At 40.1% G+C, this 13554-nt stretch overlaps 1 protein-coding gene across 4 annotated transcripts in view; it reads right to left on the bottom strand.

The window, feature by feature from the left end:
• Positions 1-13554, bottom strand: part of SMYD3 (SET and MYND domain containing 3) — a 764618-nt gene that overhangs the window by 618822 nt on the left and 132242 nt on the right. The window contains exon 1 of one of the 4 annotated variants that reach the window (XM_033199071.1): positions 2497-2501. The exons of the other annotated variants lie outside the window; for them this stretch is intronic. The gene's annotated coding sequence lies outside the window, so the exon portion shown is untranslated. Of the gene's footprint in view, positions 1-2496; positions 2502-13554 lie in introns of those variants that run through there. 4 annotated transcript variants of the gene reach the window in all.

Below are 13554 nucleotides of genomic sequence, written 5' to 3'. Positions count from 1 at the left end.
TTCAACACAGTACTGGAAGTCCTAGCCAGAGCAATCAGACAAGAGAAAGAAATCAAAGGTATCCAAATCGGTAGAGGAAGTCAAACTATGGCTGTTTGCTGATGATATGATGTATAGCTAGAAAACCCTAAAGACTCATCCAAAAAGCTCCTCGAACTGGCACATGAATTCAGCAAAGTTTCAGGATACAAAATTAATGTACACAAATCAGTAGCTCTGCTATACACCAACAGTGACCAAGCTGAGAATCAAATCAAGAACTCAACCCCTTTTACAATAGCTGCAAAAAAATGAAATAAAATAAAATACTTAGGAATACACCTAACTAGGGAGGCGAAGACCTCTACAAGGAAAACTACAAAACACAGATGACACAAACAAATGGAAACATGTCCCATGCTCATGGATAGGAAGAATCAATGTTGTGAAAATGACCATATTGCCAAAAGCAATCTACAAATTCAATACAATTCCCATCTAAACACCACCATCATTCTACACAAAACTAGAAAAAAAAATCCTAAAATGCATACGGAACCAAAAAAGAGACCACATAGCCAAAGCAAGACTATGCAAAAAGAACAAATCTGGAGGCATCACATTATCCAACTCCAAACTATACTACAAGGCCACAGACACCAAAACAGCATAGTACTGGTATAAAAATAGGCACAATGAAACAGAATAGAGAACCCAGAAGTAAACCCAAATACTTAGAGCCAATTGATCTTCAACAAAGCAAACAAAAACATAAAGTGGGGAAAGGACACCCTATTCAACAAACAGTGCTGGGACAACTGGCAAGCCACATGTAGAAGAACGAGACTGGATCGTCACCTCTCACCTTACACACAAATCAACTCACGATGAATCAAAAACTTAAATCTAAGACCTGAAACCATAAAGATTCTAGAACGTCGGAAAAACCCTTCTAGACATTGGCTTAGGCAAAGACTTCATGACCAAGAACCCAAAAGCAAATGCAACAAAAGCAAAGATAAATAGATGGGGCTTAATTAAACTAAAAAGTTTCTGCACAGCAAAAGAAATAATCAGCAGAGTTAACAGATAAACCACAGAGTGGGAGAAAATCTTCACAATCTATACATCTGACAAAGGACTGATATCCAGAATCTACAAAGAACTCAAATCGGCAAGAACAAAACAATTCTATCAAAAAGTGGGCTAAAGACATGGACAGATAATTCTCAAAAGAAGATATACAAATGGCCAACAAGCATACGGTAAAATGCTCAACATCACTAATTATCAGGGAAATGCAAATCAAAACCACAATGTGATACCACCTCACTCCTGCAAGAATGGCCATAATCAAAAAATCAAAAACATCAATTATTAGTATAGATGTAGTGAAAAGGGAACACTTTTACACTGTTGGTGGGAATGTAAACCAGTACAACCACTATGGAAAACACTGTGGAGATTCCTTAAAGAGCTAAAAGTAAATCTACCATTTGATTCAGCAATCCCACTACTGGGTATCTACCAAGAGGAAAAGAAGTCATTATATAAAAAAGACACTTATTCTTGCACGCATTTATAGCAGCACAATTTACAAGTGCAAAAACAGGGAACCAGCCCAAATGCCCATCAATCAACAAATGGATAAAGAAAATGTGGTATACATATACCATGGAATACCACTCAGCCATAAAAAGGAACAAAATATTGGCATTCGCAGCCACCTAGATGGAACTAGAGACCATCAATCTAAGTAAAGTAACTCAGGAATGGAAAACCAAACATCGCATGTTCTCACTCAGATGTGGGAGCTAAGCTATGAGGACGCAAAGGCATAGGAATGATACACTGGACTTTGGAGACTCAGGAGAAAGGTTGGGAGGGGGGTGAGGGATAAAAGACCACACAGTGGGTACACTGCTTGGGTACACTGCTTGGGAGATGGATGCACCAAAATCTCAAAAATCACCACTAAAGAACTTATTCATGCAACCAAACACCACCTGTTCCCCCCCAAAAACCTATTGAAATTAAAAAAGAAAAAGAATCTCCGAGAAAAAAATTATAAGGCATGGCCCTGGACGCATAGATTTCCATGTACCAAAGGAGAACGATATTGTACACACCACCAGCTCCCCGCAAAAACAAAACAAAGTCCTTTTCTAAAACTTTGGTAGAATATACATAACATACAATTCACTGTTTTAACCATTTTAAGTGCACAATTCAGTAGCACTAACCATATTCAGATTGTTGTGCGACTATCACCACCATGTTCTTTTTAACATAAATTTAATTAAAATTTAGAGGCCGGGTGCGGTGGCTCAAGCCTGTAATCCCAGCACTTTGGGAGGCCGAGACGGGCGGATCACGAGGTCAGGAGATCGAGACCATCCTGGCTAACACGGTGAAACCCCATCTCTACTAAAAAAATACAAAAAACTAGCCGGGCGAGGTGGCGGGCGCCTGTAGTCCCAGCTACTTGGGAGGCTGAGACGGGAGAATGGCGTAAACCCGGGAGGCAGAGCTTGCAGTGACCTGAGATCCGGCCACTGCACCTCAGCCTGGGTGACAGAGCGAGACTCCGTCTCAAAAAAAAAAAAAAAAAATTTAGAGGCATTTCCAATTAGATTAAAACACTTCACTTCATAAAGATACTGATCTCTCCATATCAAATTCAAATCCAGTCCATAAACTGGTGAAAAGTATTCTATACCCTTCCAATATAAAAATTTTGTCTTAAATTATCATATAGTTTAATTACGAATATACTCCTCCTGAGAAGTGGTTTTAAAATTCCATTTAATTCAATTACTACCTTAGACATACTGAATTGAGATGCTTTAACGTTATCTCCCCCAAATCACCTGGGTAACCAAAAAGCAGGTATTTTTTAAAACCTGAATTATAAAATAAAAATAATAAATTGGATGGTAAAATTAACAGTGACAAGGATCAGACAGGACTGTGTCTAGTTTCAAGGTGGTCAAGGGCACTAAAAGTCAACCTGTAATACTAACATCAATGACAAAACAGAACAGCTCTTTCTAAGCACTTCTGAAATGACAGGCACAGTACAAAGCTCTTTACATCTATTAACTCACACTAAATTTGAAATAGTTCTGTATAAGGTAAGCAGTCTTATTATGCCAACTTTAGAGATATTTCTATACATTTTCAAAAGATAAAAAGTAGATGGAGTAGTACACACTGCTAACGCATCATACCATAAAGTGAAAGTGGCAGATGATACTGAAAGGATAAAAACAGAATCCTGCAGAGAATCAGAACTTGAATACATCAGGTACCTCACCCCTGAAAGAACAGAAGTGAGTTACGGGGCATAAAACATGGGAGTGGTTAAAAGTCTAAACAAACCAACGTCAAAAAATTCCATCCGCCCCGAAGTGCAGAACTCTAGCTTCCAGATATCAATACTCCAGGCAACAAACCAAACCCAAGCGATGGGCCCTAAAGTTCTTGCTTGTAACCACACACTATACTACCATTCTTAAATAAAACTGGATCAAATCACATCAACACTTAGCTGTTCATGAGACACACTTCAAACCAAAGGACATGCAGTGGTGGAATGAAAAGGATATGTCAAGCAAATATTAACTCGAAAAAAGCCTGTGTAACTACATAAGTTTCGGAAAAAAAGAGACTTGAAGGTTAAATGCATTAATAAAGCCAACACACGATGACAAAAGACTTCATCACCCACTGAAGTCACCAATCTACCCAGTCTCAAAATGTATAAAGTATACGTCACAGATCTCCAAGGAAAAACTGACCAATACACAGTAAGTTACAGCAGGGCCTGGAATAGAGCAAGTACCATATAAGAGTTAGATGATCAAGAGAAGCCGCTACCGGTGTTTAACGTGGGTTCTTTTCTATTTCCTAGGTGTCTCAGCTGGTTTGAGAAATAAAGGGAAAGAGTACAAGAGAGAGAAATTTAAAGCTGGGTGTCCAGGGAGACATCACATGTGGGCAGGATCCGTGATGTTCCCCGAGCCGTAAAACCAGCAAGTTTTTATTAGCGATTCTCAAAAGGGGAGGGAGTGCACGAATAGGGTGTGGGTCACAGAGATCACACACTTCGCAAGGAAATAAAATATCACAAAGCAAATGGAGGCAGGGTGAGATCACAGGACCACCAGATGAGGCGAAATTAAAATTGCTAATGAAGTTTTGGGCACGCATTGTCATTGATAACACCTTATCAGGAAACAGGGTTTGAGAGCAGACAACCTTTCTGACCACAATTTATTAGGTGGGAATTTCCTCATCCTAAAAAGCCTGGGAGCACTACAGGAGACCGGGGCTTATTTCATCCCTTCAGCTTTGACCATAAAAGACTGTACGCCTTAAAGGGGCCGTCTATAAGCCTACCTTCAGGGAGCATTTTCTTTCTCAGGGATGTTCCTTGCTGAGAAAAAGAATTCAGCGATATTTCTCCTATTTGCTTTTGAAAGAGGAGAAAAATAACTCTGTTCCACCTGGCTCACCGGCGGCCAGTTCAAAGTTACCTCTCTTGCTCCCTGCACATCGCTGTTAATCCTGTTCTTTTTTAAGATGCCCAGATTTCATATTGTTCATACACACATGCTCTACAAACAATTTGTGCAGTTGACACAATCATCACAGGGTCCTGAGGCTACATTCATCCTCCTCAGCTTACGAAGAAGATGATAGGATTAAGAGATTGAAGACAGGCATAGGAAATCACAAGGATATTGAGATTGGGGAAGTGATAAGTGTCCATGAAATCTTCACAATTTATGTTCAGAGATTGCAGTAAAGACAGGCTCAAGAAATTATAAAAGTATTAATTTGGGGAACTGATAAATGTCCATGAAATCTTCACAATTTATGTTCTTCTGCCGCGGCTTCAGCCGGTCCCTCCGTTCGAGGTCCCTGACTTCCTGCAACATTAGATATTATAAATTCTCTTTCAGAAATTCATAGATCAAGAAGATAAAGAATAAGGAGACGGCCGGGCGCGGTGGCTCAAGCCTGTAATCCCAGCACTTTGGGAGGCCGAGACGGGCGGATCACGAGGTCAGGAGATCGAGACCATCCTGGCTAACACGGTGAAACCCCGTCTCTACTAAAAAAAATACAAAAAACTAGCCAGGCGACGTGGCGGGCGCCTGTAGTCCCAGCTACTCGGGAGGCTGAGGCAGGAGAATGGCGTGAACCCGGGAGGCGGAGCTTGCAGTGAGCTGAGCTCCGGCCACTGCACTCCAGCCTGGGTGACAGAGCGAGACTCCGCCTCAAAAAAAAAAAAAAAAAAGAATAAGGAGATAAAGAAGATAAAGAATAACACCAGTCTGGGCAACATAGTGAGCCCTCATTTCTACAAAAAAACAAACAAATTAAAACATTAGCCGGGCATGGTGGCACAAGCCCATGGTCCCAACTGCTTGAGAGGCTGAGGTGGGAGGATCGCTTGAGCCCGAGAGATTGAGGCTACAGTGAGCTGTGATCACACCACTGCACTCCAGCCTGAGCAACAGAGTGAGACCCTGTCTCAAAAAAAAAAAAAAATCAGGAATATAAGAATATGACTCAAGATTCAGTCGAGATTTTAAAACAAGAGAATTCTGGGGAAATGATGGCAGTGATGTAATTTTTTAATCTCCTTGACTCTCCCCATAAAAAAAAAAAACAGAGCAAATAGGCCAGCAAAACCTAGTCACTACTCCCCACCCTGGAAAACATCAATAACAAACCTCAAAATACGAGTGGGTGGAAAAAACTAGGAGTGGTTCTGAGAGCAGAATTAAATTAGTATCTTTATTGCAGGAAACAAGGCAACTTAGCGTCCAACAGGCCTGTAAACAAAAGAGGCCCCAGACTGCCAGAGGATGCCCAGCACAGAACGCCAAGCCAATCTGAGAGCTGCAGCCAAAACTGGGAGACGGTTCTTTCTTTAGGAAACCTCTTTAAGATGAAATCCCCTGCGCTGCCTTGAACCCTGCCTTCCTTAGACCTGGCTCCTCCGATTTTTTTCACTTCCCTCTCTCTTGCTAAGTTAATCAGAGGCTATGTCTGTTGGCTAAAAATAACAATCCACGAATACATACAAAACGTTTGTTCTTGGTTTTAAAAAATAATAAGCAGAACCAAGATACCTGAGAGACTCAGGTGATAAACAGCTAGCAAATGTCAATCCTTCATTTCCTCCTCCCTCCCATAGCTACCAAACAAAGGCTTTAATAAATGTTGACATAGAAGTTTGGTAAACTAACAAGATAATTCAGAGTACTTGAATAATTTATCTGTCATTTAATGTGTGATGGCAATTCCTTAACATGAGTTATTTAAATGTTTGGGATTGTTTTTACATATTAAATGACTAAACAAATAAATCTAAATTCTTAGTTTCAAAAAAAAAAAGGCAAGTTGAGTCCAAGAAAAAAGTTATGCGTGCTTGACTAAACCAACTACTGAAACTTTGATGCGTTACTGCTTTTCTCTTTGGGGCATGGTTCAGAGCAACAGCACCCTGGCAAGGCTCCCCTGCAGTGAAAAAACTTGGGCAGCAGTGAGAGGGAACAGGAAGTTAGCAGAAACACAGCCACCAGATCGTACAAGAAAACCTTCTTTTTCTCTTAAAAAAAAAAAAAAAGCAAGAGGGTCATATATGTAATTTCAACCTCAGTGACACGCCTGGGGAATACAGAATCATCTCAAAAATAAAACAAAACAAAAAATCAGCCAGGCACGGTAGCTCACGTCTGTAATTCCAGCACTTTGAGAGGCGGGCGGATCACGAGGTCAGGAGTTTCAGACCAGCCTAACCAACATGGTGAAACCCCGTCTCTATTAAAAATACAAAAATTAGTAAGGCGTGGTGCTGTGCGCCTGTTATCCCAGCTACTCAGGAGGCTGGGGCAGGAGAATCACTTGAACCCAGGAAGTGGAGGTTGCAGTGAGCCAAGATCGTGCCATTGCACTCCAGCCTGGGTGATAGAGTGAGACTCCATCTCAAAAAATAAAATAAAATCACCAGACGTCATTTCAAACTGAACAACAAAGCTGTACTTTGGGGGGGGGGGGGAATGAGAAATGTACATGTCAAATCAAAAACATAATTCATGAGCAGTTTATAGAAAAAGGACCACTTATTTTAGGGAGCTTCAGAGGCTAAAACAAGAAATAGTGAATGGAAGTTAGAGGAGGGCAGATTTTACCTAAATGATAATGATTTTTCTGGTGACAACAGCTGTTCAGAAGTCTAATGCAACGCCTTGAGAAGCATGGGGTGCCCAGTGACTTGACATGTTTAAGGAGAATCTAGTAGTAAGTATATTTGCTAGACATGAGTTGAGGGAATTTCCAATACTGCAAAAGGAGTTAGAGAAGTTTTGTTTTGTTTTCTTTTCTTTTCTTTTCTTCCAGGTCCAAAATTATTTGGTTCTGTTTCTCTTGTGCAACCAATAAATATAAACCAAATTAAAGATGACAGAAGTTGTGCATATTTTAAGGTAAAGTTTGGTAGCCTCAGAAGAGTAGAGAACATGCTGTTTGCAAAGTGTTTGTCTAAAAAGTCCATCCAGAACTGGAGTTACCGAATGAAAAACTGCAACGTCTGCCTCCCAGGTTGAAGCAATTCTTATGCCTCAGCCTCCTGAGTAGCTGGGATTACAGTCGTGCACAACCACGCCCAGCTAATCTCTGTATTTTTAGTAGAGATGGGGTTTCACCATGTTGGCCAGGCTGCTCTCGAACTCCTGACCTCAAGTGATCTCTGCCCGCCTCAGCCTCCCAAAGTGCTGAGATTACAGGCATGAGCCACGATGCCCGGCCAAAAAATAATCTTAGAAAAATAAGTTAGGAATGTATCAGTCACAGAAAAGTGATTTTTACCTTTTTCCCCTTCATTGCAAAGATAAATATTAATATTGTACCTCCAAATAAGAGAAGATATTTATATTACTTTTTACCAAAATAAATGAGATCATTAGCAACCCACCATCTTCAAAAAAAGCAAAAAGGAATCCCCTATCACTTGATCATACAAACCCTGACTCTAGAGAACGGAGTGTCATATCAAAGACAATTCTTAGGTTACTCATTGCCACAGACACAGTGCTTCATGCAGCACAAGTTAAGTCCTCTCTTCTGGGTATAGGCTGGGCCATAATTCGTTTCTCCAACAGCTTAAGCTACTGAAACATAAAAACAAAATAAAAACTGGGCAAAATTAATTGTTCTTCCAGTCTTCCAGTATACAAATTAAAAACTTAGATATGGATATAGCAGGAACAACCACCTCTAAGAAATTTTTTAAAAGTGGGGAGGGAAATTAATTGGGTCCTCAAATCTCAACTATGGGGGTACTATTTTAGGGACCGTCTCTCTATCCTTCTTGGGTGTCAGAGGGAAAGAGTATGTCCGTGTTTAGAAACTCTGCCCTAAAACGACAAAACCAGTTACCAGACAGAAGGAAGGAAGTTTCCTGGAATGGATATAGAAAACAGAAAAATCCTAGTGACTCCCAAATTCCCCCCAGCCCTGGGACGTGCAGAATCCACTTTAAACTTCCTATGGAGACAAAAATTCACCAACAACACATTCCCATATAATAAACGCATTATTCAGCGCTCCTTCCGAGTAACATGTCTTAGTTCCCTAAAAGTCTCTGGGATGGTTAATTACTGTCAACTTGATTGGGTTGAAGGATGCAACATATTGTTCCTGGGTGTGTCTGTGAGGGCGCTGCCAAAGGAGATAAACATTCGAGTCAGTGGGCAGGGAAAGGCCCACCCACTCTCAACCTGCATGGGCACCACCTAATCCGCTGCCAGCGCGGCTAGAATAAAAGTAGGCAGAAGATCGTGAAAAGGCTAGACTGGGTTAGTCGCCCCACCTACACCTTTCTCTCCTGCTGGATGCTTCCTGCCCTCAAACACTGGACTCCCAGTTCTTCAGTTTTGGGACTCAGACTGGCTTCCTTGCTCCTCAGCCTGCAGACGACCTATTGTGGGACCTTGTGATCATGTCAGTTAATACTTAATAAACTCATATATATAGATAGATAGATATTCCATTAGTTCTGTCCCTCTACAGAACCCTGACTAATACAACCACTTAGCAGTTGTGTAATACTAAGCAGTTTAACCTCTGGAAACCATTGAACTAAAATGAGAATCAATAATAATAACAACATTACATGGGTGTAATGAGATTTAAATAAAACTTAAGGCCAGGCATGGTGGCTCAAGTCTGTAATCCCAGCACTTTGGGAGGCCGAGACGGGTGGATCACGAGGTTAGGAGATCGAGACCATCCTGGCTAACACAGTGAAACCCCGTCTCTACTAAAAAATACAAAAAACTAGCCGGGCGAGGTGGCGGGCGCCTGCAGTCCCAGCTACTCGGGAGGCTGAGGCAGGAGAATGGCGGGAACCCGGGAGGCGGAGCTTGCGGTGAGCTGAGATCCGGCCACTGCACTCCAGCCTGGGCAGCAGAGCGAGACTCCGTCTCAAAAAAATAAATAAATAAATAATAAAAATTAAAAACTTAGTATCATGCTTGGTTCACAGAAGTGCAGTAACTATTACTCATTATCATCACAGTTTTATTATCATTTTAAGATTTTTAAATCGCCAATTTTCAAGATGTTTCTAGATATCACCTGAAATATCTTAGTACTAACAGATTAAACAATATTAATATATTAACTAGTTTAGCCACTGTACAAATTCAGAATTTTATAAACCTTTGAATGTTTATAATCCTTGAAATATTTTTCCTAGTTATTTTTGGGAAAATTTCAGAATTTTTAAAAGTTAAATTGATTACACCCACCATCCACCTATCAAATGGCTGTTAATACACACCAGTAGATGTGGTCAAAATTGTACAGACTCATAGGAAAATAGAATTGATTTGGATTCATTTTTCTTTCTTTTTTATTTTTGAGACACGGTCTCGCTCTGTTACCCAGGCTGGAGCACAGGGGCGCAAACACAGCTCACTGAAGCCTCTACCTCCCAGGCTCAGGAGATCCTCCTACCTCAGCCTCCCGAGTACCTGGGACCACAGGCGCATGTCAATACACTTGGCTAATTTTTAAATTATTTGTAGAGACAGGGTCTCCCTATGTTGCCCAGGCTAGTCTCAAAGTTCTGGACTCAAGCAGTCCTCCCACCTCAGCCTCCCAGAGTGCTAAGATGAGAGAAGTGATTAGATTAGAGCCACTGCACGCAGCCTTGGATTCCTTTTTCTACATTCCATTTCGTTTCACATTTCTGACACAAAGTATAAAACAAAAAAACGTAATGGTGAGTATTTCTAGGAAAATTAGCCGATACTTCACTGGCACCATATACCTTCCTAGGAGACACACAAGCACCTGAAATCCAGCACTTGGGGAAAAGCACAGCGACAGATGTGGACCCAATTAGAATCAGAGAGGCAGACCAGCTACTTGAGTACTCCCCTTCCACTGTCGTCAACCCTCTAAATTAAAGCTAATGTCCTCGTGGAGCTGTGCCATCTGATAAACACAAACCCCAGGTGTGAATTCAACAAGTGCTCAGCGACCGGCCACCATGGGCATCACTGCATAGCGTCCCTCCCGGGTGGATGACAGCGGAGAGGGAAATGCAGTCACTGCTTCTTGGAGATGGCAATCAAGAAAGACAGATCAACACACATCACTTGCAGAATAAACCATAATACAAAACCACATCTTGAGAAATGACACAGACTATACAGGACGCCAGTTCAGGTGAAGGAAAAGTCACTTTCTGATGAATAAAGAGTGAGCGGCAGAGAATGGTGGGACTATTTTGGGGGACAAGGAAAGAAAATGTTTTAGCAGTTTCGGGTTCAAAACATGCAGTACTTACTAAGGGCGTACCCTTGTAACGTCTCGTAGCCTCAATTTCCTCCTCTGCAAAGTGGGAATAAGTGACTTATGGGACTGCAAGGCAAACTATGAGATGATCTACATGGAGCGCCCGCTAACACAGCACCAAGCAAAGCATTTAGTGCAGAGTTAAAACGGAGGCTGCTGGGTGTATTCTCAAATTGCTCAGGATAATTTTTCCATCTCTATGCCCTATCAGAAAAGCTTCTTCTCTATCTCTTCCACAGTTGCCAAAAACCAAAGAAAGCTACATCTACCTGTGCCACAAATGTAGTCATCTTCACCCAGGTACACAGACCATTTATTAATACCACTTTTTGAAACCCACATGTACCCAGACTACTTGGCTCTAATTTCAAATTTTGACGAGTATCCTAAGTATTTGATAACTCAATCTACATTCACTGCAGTCATAATTTTTAATGTGATCAGAATAACTGACTTCAAAGTGGTCTAATTCAAGAAGCTCTAACTTTAAAGTTGTCAAAATGCTTCTTGAAGGTGGCATTTGTAGAAATAAAATCTGAGAAGACTGTTCAATATTCAATAATATTAAAAAGCAATTGCAACTCCTAATGTTCTGTTTGCTCTAGGCAAGGAAATGTCTGTAACAAGGAGCAAATTAAAACACCAGGGTCCTTGTGTTTTAAAACAACATGGTTTTAAACCCTCCTCATCATACTAACAGTATGTAAAAGATTATACACTGCTCGTTGTAAGTCACTTGGACAGCTAATAATTGGAAATAAGTGAATTAAGAATCAGTGTTAAAGTACACTGGCTTGTTTTTCAGGTAGAGCACACCAAGTAGACTGGAGAAAGCTGTGACCAAGATGAACTGCAGAAAAGGAATTATTTTCCTAGGAACAACACCCATCCCTACACAGGCAACCTCTTCAGTCTAGTAACACAACTCTGATCATCTAAGAGGTATGTTCAAGTTCCCTAAGTCTCTTTGAAATCTAAAATAATTTTTAAAACAAATGAGGAAGAAGAAAAAAATTTGATTTTTCCCAAAGATTGAAATCAAATACCCTTTAAGTATATAACTATTGCTAGTACAAATATCACAGTAAATAAATACACTTTTAAAAAGTACCATGGGTAACATTTCAAATAAGGTATAAGAACATTTGATCAATATTTTCATAAATATACTATGACCTAAGCCTTCAAAATGGCAAAAGATGCCCACCTTGAGTTCAGTTCCAGAAAATATTTTGTCACTCTAGAAAAATTATCTCTCCTACTTCCTCCAATCAGAAAACAACACATCAGCACCATTCTTCTCCTTCAGCTTTGGTGGTGGGAAAATTAAAAACCAAATTCACTAATTGGAGTAGTTTGTTCATTTCAGAGGCCTGAAGGCATCTTCTCCTTCTGCCTGCTTTAAATATTTGCTCTTCTATTTTACAATTAAGTACAATGCTTTGTTTAACTTTTAACTATAAATTGCCTCAAGTCTCCTTGGAAGTAAGCAATGACAAAATCTCAATTAATTCTCTGTTTTGGAAAATAAAATGATACTTTAAGTTTATAAAGAAAGACTAGCATGCTGCCTAGTTCCTAAGTAAAGAAACCTTCAAAAAAGAGGCTTAAGAGACATGGAATTAAATGTTACAGCTGCAAGTGCACTATAATTACAAATTCTCATCGATTTCTATTAAGAGGTCAATCATCTGCTGATAGCCATGGAATGAGAGTTAACAGGGGATGGTGCAAGGGTTTTGATGCCTGCTGGTCCTCCGCTAGTGAGCATGTCGTATGCCCAAGAGAAGGCTCTCCATGGCCCTAAAATATCACTCAGATATTTTTCTTATCAAACACCCATCTGAGTTTGAGAATATCTTTTTATTCTGTTGTTTTGGCACACATCGGTGGCAGCCAGAGAGTGTAAGAATACCTTCAGATGAAGTGCAGACATCCCTCTAAAAGGCTATGACTCCACGTCATTGGCAGCTTAGTATGAGTCACTTTATTCACATAATCTTATTTCCTTTTTCCACGTAGCTGAGATTTTAGGAATAGAAATTTTGCATACAGTAGGTAGAGAAAGGGGAGTTAACAGCGATGAACATTTTAAAAGCCTAGAAAGAAGAGAGGAGAAAATGCAGTACAACAAAAAGGGAGTTAGAATGTATAAGAACATTTCATTCCATCAAGTTTCGAGTCAGGCCCAACAAGCCCTCAAGTATGAAATACAGAAAGTACAGCGAGCAGGAAAATCTCTGAGAGAGCTGAAGAGAACTGTACTTTAAGCCTGGCTGCTTCATGTATTGCTGTCCATCTACAGGCAATGAATACATGTATCCACCCCAAAGGTATTCTAAGCGTAATAATAAAAGCTACCTAGAATGTTGAAAGGAATTTTCATATTACATATATGTTGTAAAATTAAGTTTCTTCAATGTATAAAAAAGACTGAAAAGAAATAGACCAAAATATTGCATGTTTTCTTTAAGTGATATGAATTGGGGTGATTCCCCTCCTTTTATCTTTTCCCTTTTTCAGTTTTATATAACAAGGTTATTTTACCTCCATGATCAAATAAACATAAACATTAATGAAAAGGAAATATGTATTATTTAACGCCTTAAATTGTGTCTGGTCTAACCCAGGGCATAGAGAAAAATACAGACAGACAGACAGACAGATAGGCATGTCAACTTTAATTACAATTTA

The sequence above is a fragment of the Trachypithecus francoisi genome, unplaced genomic scaffold, assembly GCF_009764315.1.
Source record: "Trachypithecus francoisi isolate TF-2019V2 unplaced genomic scaffold, Tfra_2.0 Lachesis_group5, whole genome shotgun sequence".
Taxonomy (NCBI): domain Eukaryota; kingdom Metazoa; phylum Chordata; class Mammalia; order Primates; family Cercopithecidae; genus Trachypithecus; species Trachypithecus francoisi.
The sequence above is the reverse complement of the archived record's forward strand: the minus strand, read 5'-3'. Positions and strand labels throughout refer to the sequence as shown.